The 13083-nt window shown below is 35.2% G+C and overlaps 1 protein-coding gene across 1 annotated transcript in view; it reads left to right on the top strand.

Annotated features, from left to right (window-relative positions):
* The window catches only part of DPH6 (diphthamine biosynthesis 6), a 452167-nt gene that overhangs the window by 226183 nt on the left and 212901 nt on the right, over positions 1 to 13083 (top strand). The window contains exon 9 of the transcript XR_013395132.1: positions 11536 to 11707. The gene's annotated coding sequence lies outside the window, so the exon portion shown is untranslated. The remainder of the gene's footprint in view (positions 1 to 11535; positions 11708 to 13083) is intronic.

The following is a 13083-nucleotide window of genomic DNA, read 5'->3' as shown; positions in this document are numbered from 1 at the left end:
TTTAAAAACAGAAAATTAATTAACAGGTTTATTTATTTTTCTTTATTTTTATCCTTCCCAAAACCTGAATCTATACATGTCTGGTATTAAATGATGTTTAATGATTAACATTGACTGTCTGGTGATATGTAATTATTTAGAAATTCAAAAACATCGAGGTTGTAGAGAGAAAAAGTAAAACCTGTGGATTTGAAGTATGTCAGAAATGTATTCTAAAGCTTTATGCAAATAACCAAGCCTCCTTTCTATAGTCAGGTCTCAGATGCATATGTGTATGTATGCTGGGTAGGTTTTCTGCTTCCTAAAGTGCTTTTGTTAACACCATAATTTTAAATTAAGTTTTTCAGAAAGCTGTTCCTGCTGTACATTTTGGCATCTAAGATTAGGTCAGTGGCCATAAATCTCATTTATGTACTTAATGCAAAGGAGATATTGCTGTCTTGGGAATCATGTGAGCCAGATTCCTTACTTTGCCCCTCTTACAAGATATTGACATATAAAACAAAATGCTTCCATTTTGTTTTGCATCTTTCTTCATTTAAAACTTTAAATAAAGAATGTTTATGCAGGGTTCTTTTTCATTCATAAAAATGGAAATCACCCTTAGTGTCTGCATGAGTAGGCTTGTATTCTTGTTCACGTATTCGCATGATAGATTGGCCCATAAAATCTTTACATTTGGCTTGTGCAGCTGAGTTCATGGCTGAATACGGAATGATAAAGAAGCTTTAGCATTTTGTAGAAAGCGAAGAAATCATGCCTTCTAGATGGCCCTTAAGCTAGCTTTTAACTGCCTGGAAATCAAGTAGAAATGTATAATCAAACTTGTCGTTAAAACACATGTTTAGTGTAAATCTTTGGAGCATAATCTGTAAATTAATGCAAAAAGGTTCTCTAATATTTGTTTGGTTGTCATTATATTTGCATGGAAATCTGCCAATCCAAACATATATTTTTTTTAACCTTTCTATCCATCAGAAGTTAAAATAGAAATGATGGATTGTGTCACTGACCAGTCCAACAGCCTATTTCTTTCAACACATTACTGTGTATTTACTGTTTTAGCTATATTGTTTTCAATTTCTGGCAAATAGTCAGTTTTTGATCCTGAGTAAAAAATGTCAGTGCTCACATTTCCTGTGGGGTTTGGCCTTTTTGTGAAAAGGTAGGGGAGAGCTAAGTGAATTATGATGCTGTCATCTGAAGAAACCACAATGTATTTCTTTGCCAAATTTTAGCAAGAACAGAACTGATCATCTGCTTGTACAAGCCTTTCCTTGAACCCTACCAGCAGTTCACTCAGGCTTCTCTGCCTGTTCTCTTTCATGCTGTGAGAATGTAGCATACAGAAGTCCCTTTAACCTTCCCTTTGCAAGGTTAGTTGATTTAGTTAACCACAAGGAAGATAAATTTTGTCAAAGGAATTTAGAAGTCTAAATTTAGAAATTCAGGTATTTAGAATTTCACAACTAAGCTAAATAATAGTAAAATTAAAATAAGTTGCCTCAATGCAAATAGTTTATGGAGAATCCTTGTCTTTTATTTTATTTTATTTATTGAAAACTGACACCTCTCTCAATCACAACTCTATTTCCCTGCATTCTATATATACACAAATGCTATCTGCTACTACTAGATACATTTGTGTATAATAATCTTAGAAATCAATACATTCTGAGTGTTAATAATGGCTAATACACATTGTAATTATCTGGTATTATAGATTATCATGCTTATGTGGACCTCAATCACCATGAGTCTGTATCCTCTAATATCTTCTACTGACTGATATGGTTTGGCTCTGTGTCTCCACCCAAATCTCATCTTGAATTGTACTCCCGTAATTCCCATATGGGAGGGACCCAGTGGGAGGTAATTGAATCATGGGGGCAGTTTCCCCCATACTGTTCTTGCAGTAGTGAATAAGTCTTATGAGATCTGATGGCTTTATCAGGGGTTTCCGCTTTTGCATCTTCCTCATTCTCTCTCTGCCCGCTGCCATCCATGTAAGATGGGAGTTACTCCTCCTTGCCTTCCACCATGATTGTTGAGGCTTCCCCAGCCATGTGGAACTGTGAGTCCAATTAAACCTCTTTCTTTAGCAAATTGCCCAGTCTCGGGCAATTTATCAGCAGCATGAAAATGGACTAATACACCGACCCACAAGGAAGTGTCTGTTTGAACTAATGACATTATTTTCCTACCTATTTGGAACAATTCATTTAAAAAATCTCAATGTTAAGAATTGTGACAAGGATTCTCCTTTAGTTTTACATAACTTCACATTATCTTCCTTGATAAATAATTTGAGTCTTTATTTCCTCTTAGTACCTTGTTCTCTGATCACCTTTTCTTCTTTTGGTCAGTCATATCCAGTCTTTCCATAACATTCATTTAGCAATACTTTTTTTTTTTGAGACGGAGTCTCACTCTGTCACCCAGGCTGGAGTGCAGTGGCGGGATCTCGGCTCACTGCAAGCTCTGCCTCCTGGGTTCACTTAGCAATACTTTTTAAGCACCTACTCTGTGTCAAGTACTATGCTAGTTGCTGGATTTATTACAGAGAATAAAATAGACATTTTCCGTACTCACAACGTTTAGAGTCTAGTGGGGAAAATACATGTAATTATACAAAGTAGAGGAGAGAGAGAGACAAAAAGAGAAAGAGAAAGAAATGCACCTAACTCAGATTTTTGCATTCCAGGTGTCAAAGGGGTTACCAGGTGAAGATGCAGAAAGAAGGAGAAAACTGGTGCCTGTCAGGGATAATTAATAGCATTTTAAAGCCTAGGAGCAAGAGAGAGTATGATGACACAGAGGACCTGAAAATAGTGGTAGAGGCTATGATAGACTCTACCTTTTCACAATGAGGAAATATGGAGCTCATTAATTTATATATATATATATAAGTTTGCCTAACTTCATCCAAGTGCATTGAAGTTTTGATGGTTCATGTTGCAGTGAAGATGAGTGAACTGAACAGAGAAGCTCTTATGTTGTAGAGGAGTTTAAATAAACAAGATACAGTAGTCATAGCATTATGCTGTTGTAGCTGGAGGGTTTGCAATGTATTTGATCAGGAGTTAAGCAAATAACTGAGTAGCCAAGTGGTCATGGCATAAGTTGGTAAGGTTTGATATGGTAAGGTAGAGAGTCAAACTAGAGAGGGGCTGCTCAGTCTAAAGTTACTCAAAATACTCTATTTTTCTAATAAAGCACGGGCTTAAAACCTCTGAATCAACCCAGCTGTCTTATTTCCTAGATGAGGAAACCAAGGCCTAGGGAAGTTAGAGACCAAAGTCTCACAACAAGTGAGCAGCAAAGATGGCACTGGAACACATCTCCTGACTTTCACTTCGCTCACTCACCACTGTTTAAAGAACCTTTTTTGTCAGTACTTTTGGAACAGAAAAATTATATTTGATTTCAGAAAGTTGATTTTAGGAAGCATTTACAAACTAGACTACAACTGCTAAGCAAGAACTACAATGTTTTTTATGCTGCAAAAGCTTGCAGCATTACACATAATGTAACCAGTGTAGATTGCAGTATACAAGATTTGAATGATTAAGGCAAATTCCTTATGTGGAAATTTGGACATTTTATAGGGGCTTTGCACTTGTAGTTCTTCTCCCAAATACTGGCATGGCTCACTTCTTCATGCCTCTTACATGTCACCTTCTCAGCAAGGTCTTTCCTGGCTACTCTATGAATGCCACACTCCTACTCTAATATTTCCTCTGCTGGTTCCTTGCCTTAAATGTCTGTTTAACACTCATCCCTGTCTAACATGGGGTATATTTTACTTCTTCAGTTTTTCATACTGTCTGTGATCCTCAGCTAGAATGTAGGTTCTTAGTGAGGTAGGGATGGGGAGGTAAAAATTCTGACATCCTGAAGGGACTTGGTAAATATTTATTGAATACTACATAAAGCACAATTATTCTGTCACTTATAAGACTACTTGCATGCCAGACATGGTGGCTCATGCCTGTAATCACAGAACTTTGGGAGGCTGAGGTGAGAGGGTTGCTTGAACCCAAGAGTTTGAGACCAGCCTGGGCAATATAGCAAGACCCCATCTCTACAAAAAATTTTTTTAAAAATTAGCTGGGCATGGTGGTGCATGTCTGTAGTCCCCACTACTCAGGAGGCTGAGGTAGGAGGATTGCTTGAACCTAAGAGGTTGAGCCTGCAGTAAATCACATTTGCACCACTGTACCCAGCCCAGGCAACGGAAAGATCCTGTCTCTTAAAAAAAGTTATTTTTAAATTTTAAAAGATTATTTGGCTAATTTTAAAAGAAACTAAAAGTAAAAACTGAATTATTAATTATGTATGTAACTTAGTATTTCCATATACAAAATTTGCAAAGACAATTGAGCTTTAATAGGTAGTTATATTTTGTATTTGACAAATCTAAATCAGTTTTGACTGTTTTCAAGAAAAATGATAATATGTTTATGCTATTTTTATCTGTGGACGTGAAAAAATTCAATGTTGGAGGAGAGAATACAATAAAAGTAAAGGTGAGACAGAGTAAGTTTACACATGTTCGAGTTCAGAAAACACTGACAATTTTCTAAACTCATGGTGCCAATTCCCACTTCCATCAGCAATGTATTGTTTTTGTTCCATATCTTTGTCAACAGTTAGTACTGTCGGGGTTTTTAAAATTTTTTCTATTCTGATTTGTATATTGTGGTATCTCGTGTTGGTTTTAGTTTACATTTACCTAATTAATACTGAGATTGAACTTCTCTCCATGTATTTATCAGCCATTTTGTGTCTTGTCTATTTTTCTATATTGTGTTATCTGTCCTTTTTATTGATTTACATTATTTCTTTATACATTCTAGATATGAGAACTTTGTCAAATATTTTTATTGGAGATATCTTTTCCCATTCTGTTGTTTGACTTTTCACTGTTTTAATGGTATCTTGTATGAGCAGAATTTGTCAATTTAGTGCAGTACAGTTTATTATTTTTCCCTTATGGTTAGTGCTTTCAGTGTCCTCTTTAAGAAAACATTTACAAGTTCAAGGCCTTGAAGAAATGTTATGATATCTTCTAGAAAGTTTATTGTTTACCTTCCAGATTTAGATCTACAGTATCCTCCCTCCTCCACCCCCAGCTGATTTTTGTGGATGAAGTGAGGTTAGGTGTTAGATTTTATGTTTTCCACATGTACATACAATGGAATCAGCCCCATTGATGAAAAGGATAATTCTCCAGGGCTATGCAGTGTTACCTTTCTCATAAATTAAGTATTCATACAACTGTGTCCCTTTTTCCAAACTCTTTTATCTGTTCTCTTGGTCTAATTGTCTACTTTTGTTCTAATACCGCAATGTCTGAATTATAGTAGCTTTTAAGTAAGTCTTGATATTTAATAGCATAAGTCCTCCAGCTTTGTTTGTTAGAATTATCTTGGTATTTTTTAACCGTTTGCATTTCCATGAACATTTTAGATTCAGTTTGTCAATTTGAACAACAACAACAAAAAAAACCCAGCTGGAATTCAGATGAGGAACGTATTAAACATATAAACGAATTAGGGGAAAATGTCAAACTTCAAAATCTGAACAGCAAATGCGCAATCACATGTGATGCTAAGGAACCTTCAAATCCAAAAAGGAGAAATCAAGGGCACCAAATGTAACAAACTCCTGTACTTTTTCCATCTTTTTGTGATTTTTTGCACTGGGCTGTATAAAAATTCTTCAGCTCAATCTTCCAGCTCAATAAGCTGATGATTCTATCTGTCCCTTCTGCTATTCATCCCAAGTACTAAGATTTTGTTCTATTTAAACTTACCATTGTTTCACTTTCATAGCAGCCAGTTTTGTTAAGACAGACACATCTTTCCTAATTTATCTGATACTAATTATAATTTTATTTTGTTTCCCATATTAATTCAGTTTCCTAAAAGGTAAAATTCTTTTGTTTGTTGAGTTCAATGCCTCATGCCTCTTTTTCGTGCCTGAATTGGTTTTGCTTCAATTTTGGTAATTATTGACTATCAGTTTATATTTATGGACAAGCATCTTGATTCCTGATTATTGCTATCTGCAATGCATGTTCTCAGTTTCAGTGACAATCTTTTATCTCCTGGTCCTGAGTGCAGGTTTCAAATATAAGAGCTGTCTTTGGGAGATAGAGGAGAGGAAATGTTAGAAGTTGTAAAAGGAACTGCTAGAAAGGACTGAGAACAGCTTAAGTAACAACATTATAAGGCACAGTAGAAGGAAGGAACAGTTTTGTATCTACGTAACTGATGCACTTATCTGTATTATATTCTTCGTCTTACTTTTGTTGAGTTTAAGAAAAATAGGATTTATTTTCCCTCCCATTCCTCCTACTTCTCCAGTTAGCAATTTCTCTTTGTAACTATTTAGAAAGATGCCTTATAACTTTATGCAGCACATTATCTCTCTACTAATATGGCATCTTCAGACATTCTCTATTGCTCTATTGTCCCCTACTAGAAAGGGTGAGGAATTAGCTAAATTTTATTTGATGTTTAACATATGCTGGGCACTGTATTAACTCATTTATCCTCACAACAACCTGATTTGTGTACTGTTATTATCCTCATTTTACAGATGATGAAGCTGAGGCATCTAGAAGTTCATGAGGTCAAATTTACATAGCAAGCCAGTGGTGGGATACACTCAAGCACACCGGCTTTGATGCCTCTGCTTTAACCTCTTTGCAATATGGCTTCTCCATAGGTCAGCAAAATACCTATATTATAACTCTGTTATTGAAGGATTATATAAGAATATTTGGTACTTTTCTCAAGGTATTTAGCTATGAAATTTTAAATGAGAAATTTAAGTGTAGAAATTTGTCATATGTTATAAAACTATTTCCCACAGAATTCTGATAGCAATGGTTCCTCAGTACTGATGCTTAGCAAATATTTATTGGATGAATTCTTGTGCTACATTTAGTTGTTTTATTAGTAATTGTGAAAATAATTCCCCTGTATTGTTAAAGCAATTTGATGATAGAATAACTTTAGAGCATTAATCCTTACTTTTAAGTGAATTCTCCTTGGGCAAACAATACATAAAGATGAAATGATCCAGCATAAAGTGAACAATAGCCTTTTATTAAAATGTCTAAATGTGGCAGTAACTAAAGAGGTCAGCTGGCAACTGCACTGTTGTGGAAAGCTACTGACTTTGGGAGCAAAGTGATGTTGACAAAGTCACCTCTACTGTTCAGATTTTGAAGTCTGATGACATCCTGTGTTCACTCTGTAAATAAAAATACCTTAAGAAAAAAAAAGGAAACAAAATGTTTTCGCTCCTTCCCCAAATGGCACACTCTCTTGGCTGTAGTCCCATAAATATGTTCATTGAAACAAAACCAAAAATGTGTAAAGCCAGACATAAAACCAAAATTCTCTATGAGAAAGCTGACTTGAAGACATTCACAGAAAAGTGACACATCTAAAGCCTCTTATACCTTAATAACATCATCCTTAAATAGATTTTTTAATGCCATGTTCAGAATTTGACCTTGTTTTTAAAAATCCAATTTAATTACTTTATGTCCCCACTAATACAGGATTTGAGAAGAAAAGGATTAAAATCCATCTCAAAGTCATCCGTGAACATTGTCTTCATTATTTTTTCTTTTATTCTTTTATTTGTTGTTTAAATAACAATATTTGAATGAAAATGTTAAAAATTCTGTTCAAAGGCGTTGTTAAACTCCTTCTGAAAACTGAAGAGAGTTTTCCTATTTTTTTTATTCCTTCAATCAAGTAGGTACAACCTGAGATAAACATGATGTTCAGAGGCATATAATAGAGTTCAGAGTATAAGAACAAGCTGATAATCAAGTAGTTTCCTACTAATCCAGGAAATGTCCCACAATACAGAACAGTTTGGAAAATATGGGAGAAAAATTAAGAGATATAGAGGAGAATTTGAGGAGGTCACACTTTCAAATAAATAGGAATAAATAGGTAGTGGTAGAAAAATAATTTTTGAAAATAGAAGAAAATTGTCCTTAGTTTTAAAAACGTATAATTATTCAGATTAAAGCTCCCACCCAAAATTTGGTAGATGCTCTCAGGGTTCTACTGTCCAACTCCAAAGCAAAACAGAAATGTAGCGATACAGAAAAGACAAGGAAAGGAAATTTTAAATCATATAGGTTTGACATGACCAAAAATTATTAGAAAATGGTTGTGAAACTGCCTTTGCAGAATTATGATAGTAAAAGAAATCTGACATAGTTGACTCCATTTTGCTTCTGACCTCCAAGCCATCCTTGGTCATTCCTAGGCAAAGGCCAAGCTGACCTTGGGAGGAATTTTCTTTATAGTTTAAGGCAAGTATGACAATAGACCCTCCCTAATCTAACCCTCTCCTTGCTTAGAGACCAAAAACCTCCTTTGTAAGAATAGGATTATGGAAAGGGCTTCAATGTGGCTAAAATGTAGGCATAGTGTCTATAATCCCTTACTGCTCAAGATTCATGTGGCCAGAGGTCACAAGATTTGTGACTTTTCCAATTATTCCTGTAGATAACATCACTATGTAGAAGCTAAGATTGGTTCTCAAGATATTTTTTCAGACTGACCCCACGTCCCCACATGGACCCATGACTCATGACTCAACTGGTCCTGCAGCCCCACCGGAGGTAGACTCAGTGCATGAGGGCTGTTTTCCACACCCTTGTGATTTCATCCCCAACCAATCAGCAACACCCATTTCCTGGCCCCCTGCCCACTAAATTCTCCATAAAAACCCTAACCCCTGAGTCTTTGGAGAGACATATTTGAGTGATAACTTCAGTTCTCCTGTGTGGGCCGGGTTCCCGTCAGTTAAACTCTTTCTCTACTGCAATGCCAGAATCTCAGTGAATTGATTTTGTCTGTGAAGTGGTCAGGATGAACCCATCAGGAAATTACAGTGGCAGTACAAATTGAGAAGCGGGAAGAAGCGTGTCTATTCAGAGTCACCTCTAGATGAGTGAAATAGTATTAGGAAGACCTTTTTTAGAAAATCCATAAAACTGCCTTTTTTCTTACCTTCTTATTGAAGTATTCCCACAGAGAAAAGAGCACAAATCAAGAATACAACTTAATGAATGTTTACAAAGTGATCACACCTGTATAACTATTACCCAAGGCAAGAAATAAAATGTTATCAAAACCACAGAAGTTCTCCCTTCTTTGTGCCCTTCGCAGTCACTATTGCTCCCCTCTTTCCAGAAAGTAACCACGGTTCTCACAATTAATACATAGATGATTAGTTTTGCTTGTTTTTGAACTCTATAGATGAAAGTATTTGGTATTTACTCCTGTGTATTCTGTTGCGCCTGGCCTCTTTTGAAACCACCTTTACAAACTTATGACAGTAGGAGAAATATGACATAGTTGGCTCCATCTTGCTTCGAGCCTTATAAGCTGGCTGTCTTCACTCTGTCCTTGGCATAGGCCAAGCTAACCATGGGAGGAATTTAGTTTATAGTTTAACCTTAAAGCAAGGGTGATGATAGCGCTCTCCAAAGCTAAACTGCCTTTGTAAAACTATTGAAAGACCACAAGATTAGGATTACAGAAGGAAACTGAACTCTGCTAAAATGTAGGCATAGTTTCTATAATCCCTTACTGCTCAGAGGTCATCATGGGATCAGAGGTCACAAGATTTGTGACTTCCCTAGTTGCTCCTGTAGATAACATCACAATTGAAGAACCTAAGATTGGCCTTTTGAGGGTTTTTTCCAGACTTTTCCATTTCTGATGACCAGCTGACTCCACTCATACCCATGGAATTTAGGGAGACCCTTCAGAGAGGTCAGGGTTCAGAAAACTGACTGAATATTTTGAGAGCTTTTATTTTTTTCTCCCTCCCAAAATTACACTGAAATGACAGAAGAAATATAAAATAATAATAAATCTATAGCAACTTTAGACAGCAGGGAAGAGTGCCATTAGCAGTGTGAGTTTTTGGAAGGTATAAGAGAAATAGAATAAGGTGGATGGCCAATTACAACAAAGATGACCCTGCAACTCCACAGAGAAGGAAAAGATTCTACAAAACAAAAGGAACCATGAAAATAAGCCCAAGGTTAACAACTGCAGGGAACTAGAAGGAAAAGGCTATGTCTGGAGAGCCAGCTATTTAATTATGGGGCAGTAAAACAATTGCACGAGCACTCTGCTTGCAAAGCGGTTGGCTTTCTTACATACAGGATAAAGCCACAAATACAAAAATCTAAATCTGATGTGGGACATTTCCAAAGGAACCTTTGATTGGGTAGAGTCTCCTCTGACTTATGGACCCAAAAAGAGAAGGAAGTATATACACTCAAGAGATATCCAAGCATACAAGCCAGCTGACGGTGTGTCCAGAACCCATGTAATCATCTACACCCTTGGAGCCAGGTGAACATTTTCATTTGAAATATGTTCCAGCTAACAACATAAGAACCAGACAAAGCGGCATCAACCTTAACAAACAAAATAATATATCCCTTGGGAAAACAAAATTAATTTGGGAGATAAATGAAATTTCAGAATTACTTAATTTTTTTAGTGACATTCAAGCAGATAATATGTCTGAAAAAAAAGCCATGAAAATGAAATGATTAGTGATTTTTTAAAAATCAGTAGTTGGACTGAAAAGTAGAAAGAACAAACTAAAGATCAGTTTAATGAACTGAAAGGTTGGACAGACTAATTTTCACATAGCTCCATGTAAAATGGCAAACAGGAAAAGAGTATAAGAATTTGTTAGGCTTAACGTCATTTCTTTTTCTTTTTGGGTTTTGCAAATTCTCAGCCTTGTAATTCTTTTTCAGTCTTTCTTTCCTAATCTTGCTTTACATTTTCCAGAAATTTCTTACTGTTCTTGTATGTTGGTAGCATGCCTCTAACTTTGCACTATTTCTAAAAATATATTTTTATTATATATTATTATAAATAAATATACACTATATAAATAAATATATATAATAAACACATATATTTCTTGAGACACAGTCTCGTTCTGTCACCCAGGCTGGAGTGCAGTGGCTGATCTTGGCTCACTACAACCTCCATCTCTCATGGTCAAGCAACTCTCGTGCCTCAGCCTCCTGAGTAATTGGGATTATAGGCATGCACCAATACGCCTGGCTAATTTTTGTATTTTTAGTGGAGACGGGGTTTCTCCATATTGGACAGCCTGGTCTTAAACTCCAGGCCTCAGGTGACCCATCTGCCTCGGCCTGCAAAGGTGCTGGGATTACAATTGTGAGTCGTGGTGCTCAACCTCTAAGAATTTATTTTTAGATTTACCTTTCTACTGTCACTTCGGGAGAATTTGGAAAGGGATGAGACATAAATACTTAAGTTCAGTTGGTCACCTTGAACCACAACAATATAATCTTAAGATTTTTTTTAATTCTTTTTTTTTAATAGCATCTACATTGAAGATACATGTCATCTTAAGATTTGAGGGAAGAGCCTTTCACATTCATTACCTTGGGGTTTTTTAATTTTCTTTCACATTTGGTTTATTTTTCAGAATGTGCGTAGAAACCATGTTGCCAGAAGTACTTTTCTCAGCAGACTGCCTTGTCCACCAGAGTGACATGAAGATTGGTGATGGTCTCTCTCCACCTAAAACAATCCTGCACATTCAGAGTATTTCTCACTAGGCACCTGCTAGCACTGGACACTATAGTTAGTCTGTGAAGGTTAGTAGACTTGCTTAAGGTTTTTTTGTTTTTGTGGCAACCAAGTAGGTGAAGTAAGTTGACCACCTGGCTCTTTTTCAATAACAAAGTTTAAAAATAAAAACGCATTAGTGATCGCAAGTATGTATATTGACAGCTTTAAAATGCAAGACCTTGATTACAATCCTATGAAAAAATCCCATAAAATATATTTATATATGATTTCATCTAGGAAAAGCTATTCCAAATACATTATACACAAATTTTTTGGTAATTAACTAAAAATAAAATGTCTTTTTTAGTACAGTTTTAAATGTGAAAATGATTCCTGGATCAGTTTCTGCAGTGGAAGACTTCCAGTAGTTCTTATGTGTTGCAGTCTTAGTTTAGGCTATGAAGCAAAGATATTTGTTGTTTTTAGTTATTGATTTCTAGCTTAATTAAATAGTGGTCAAAGAATGTACTTCATATGATTTTAGTTTCTTTAAATTCGTTGAGGCTTGCTTTATGGCCTAGCACACAACCAATTTTGGTAAATGATTTATATGCACTCGTAAAGAATATGTATTCTCTTATCATTGTGTGCTCTGTTATATACATGAAAATTTAGAAACATTTACTAAAAGTTTTCTTTAGATCTTCTATATCTTTGCTAATTTTTTCTTTATAAGTAACTGAGAGAGGTGGTTGTATGGATTTGTTTTCTCCTTTAAGTTCTGTTAGTTTTTGCTTTAGTTATTTGAAGATATGTGAAATCAAATTTAGAATTATTTTCTTTTCCTGGTGGATTTTATTTTGCTACACATTCTACTTCAGTAATAAAATAACTATACCAACTTTCTTTTGGTTAATATTTCCATAGTGTATCTTTTTCTACCTTTTTTATTTCTAACCTTTCTCTATGCTTATATTTAAGGAATATGCCTTTTAAGCAACATCTGGTTGTACTTTTAATCCAGTTTGAAAATATTTGGCTTTTAATTGGAGTGATTGCTTTTAATATACTTACTGATATATTTGTGTTTATACTTATCCTCTATTTTCTGCATGTCTCTCCTGTTATATGCTCCTTTTTTTTTCTTCTTTACAATATTTAAGTTAATTAGGCATTCTTCATTATTCTATTCCCCCCTTTATTGGTTTATTAATTATACATTCATTTACTGTGTTTTACTGCATATGCTGAGGAATACAATATATTGCCTGGACTTATTACAACCTAATATAACTTTTCAGATATTTACACTTCTTGGACAATGCTAGGTCTGTAAAGTATTTTAACTTTATTTATTACCATCCTTTGTATTATTAATCATTTTAGTCCTACGTATGTTTTAGCTCCCGGAAGACATTATAATTACTGTTTTTTACAATCAATAACCATTTATATTCACCCA

Source organism: Macaca mulatta, chromosome 7, assembly GCF_049350105.2.
Source record: "Macaca mulatta isolate MMU2019108-1 chromosome 7, T2T-MMU8v2.0, whole genome shotgun sequence".
NCBI lineage: Eukaryota > Metazoa > Chordata > Mammalia > Primates > Cercopithecidae > Macaca > Macaca mulatta.
Note: the sequence above shows the minus strand (reverse complement) of the source record. Positions and strands in the feature narration are given on the sequence as shown.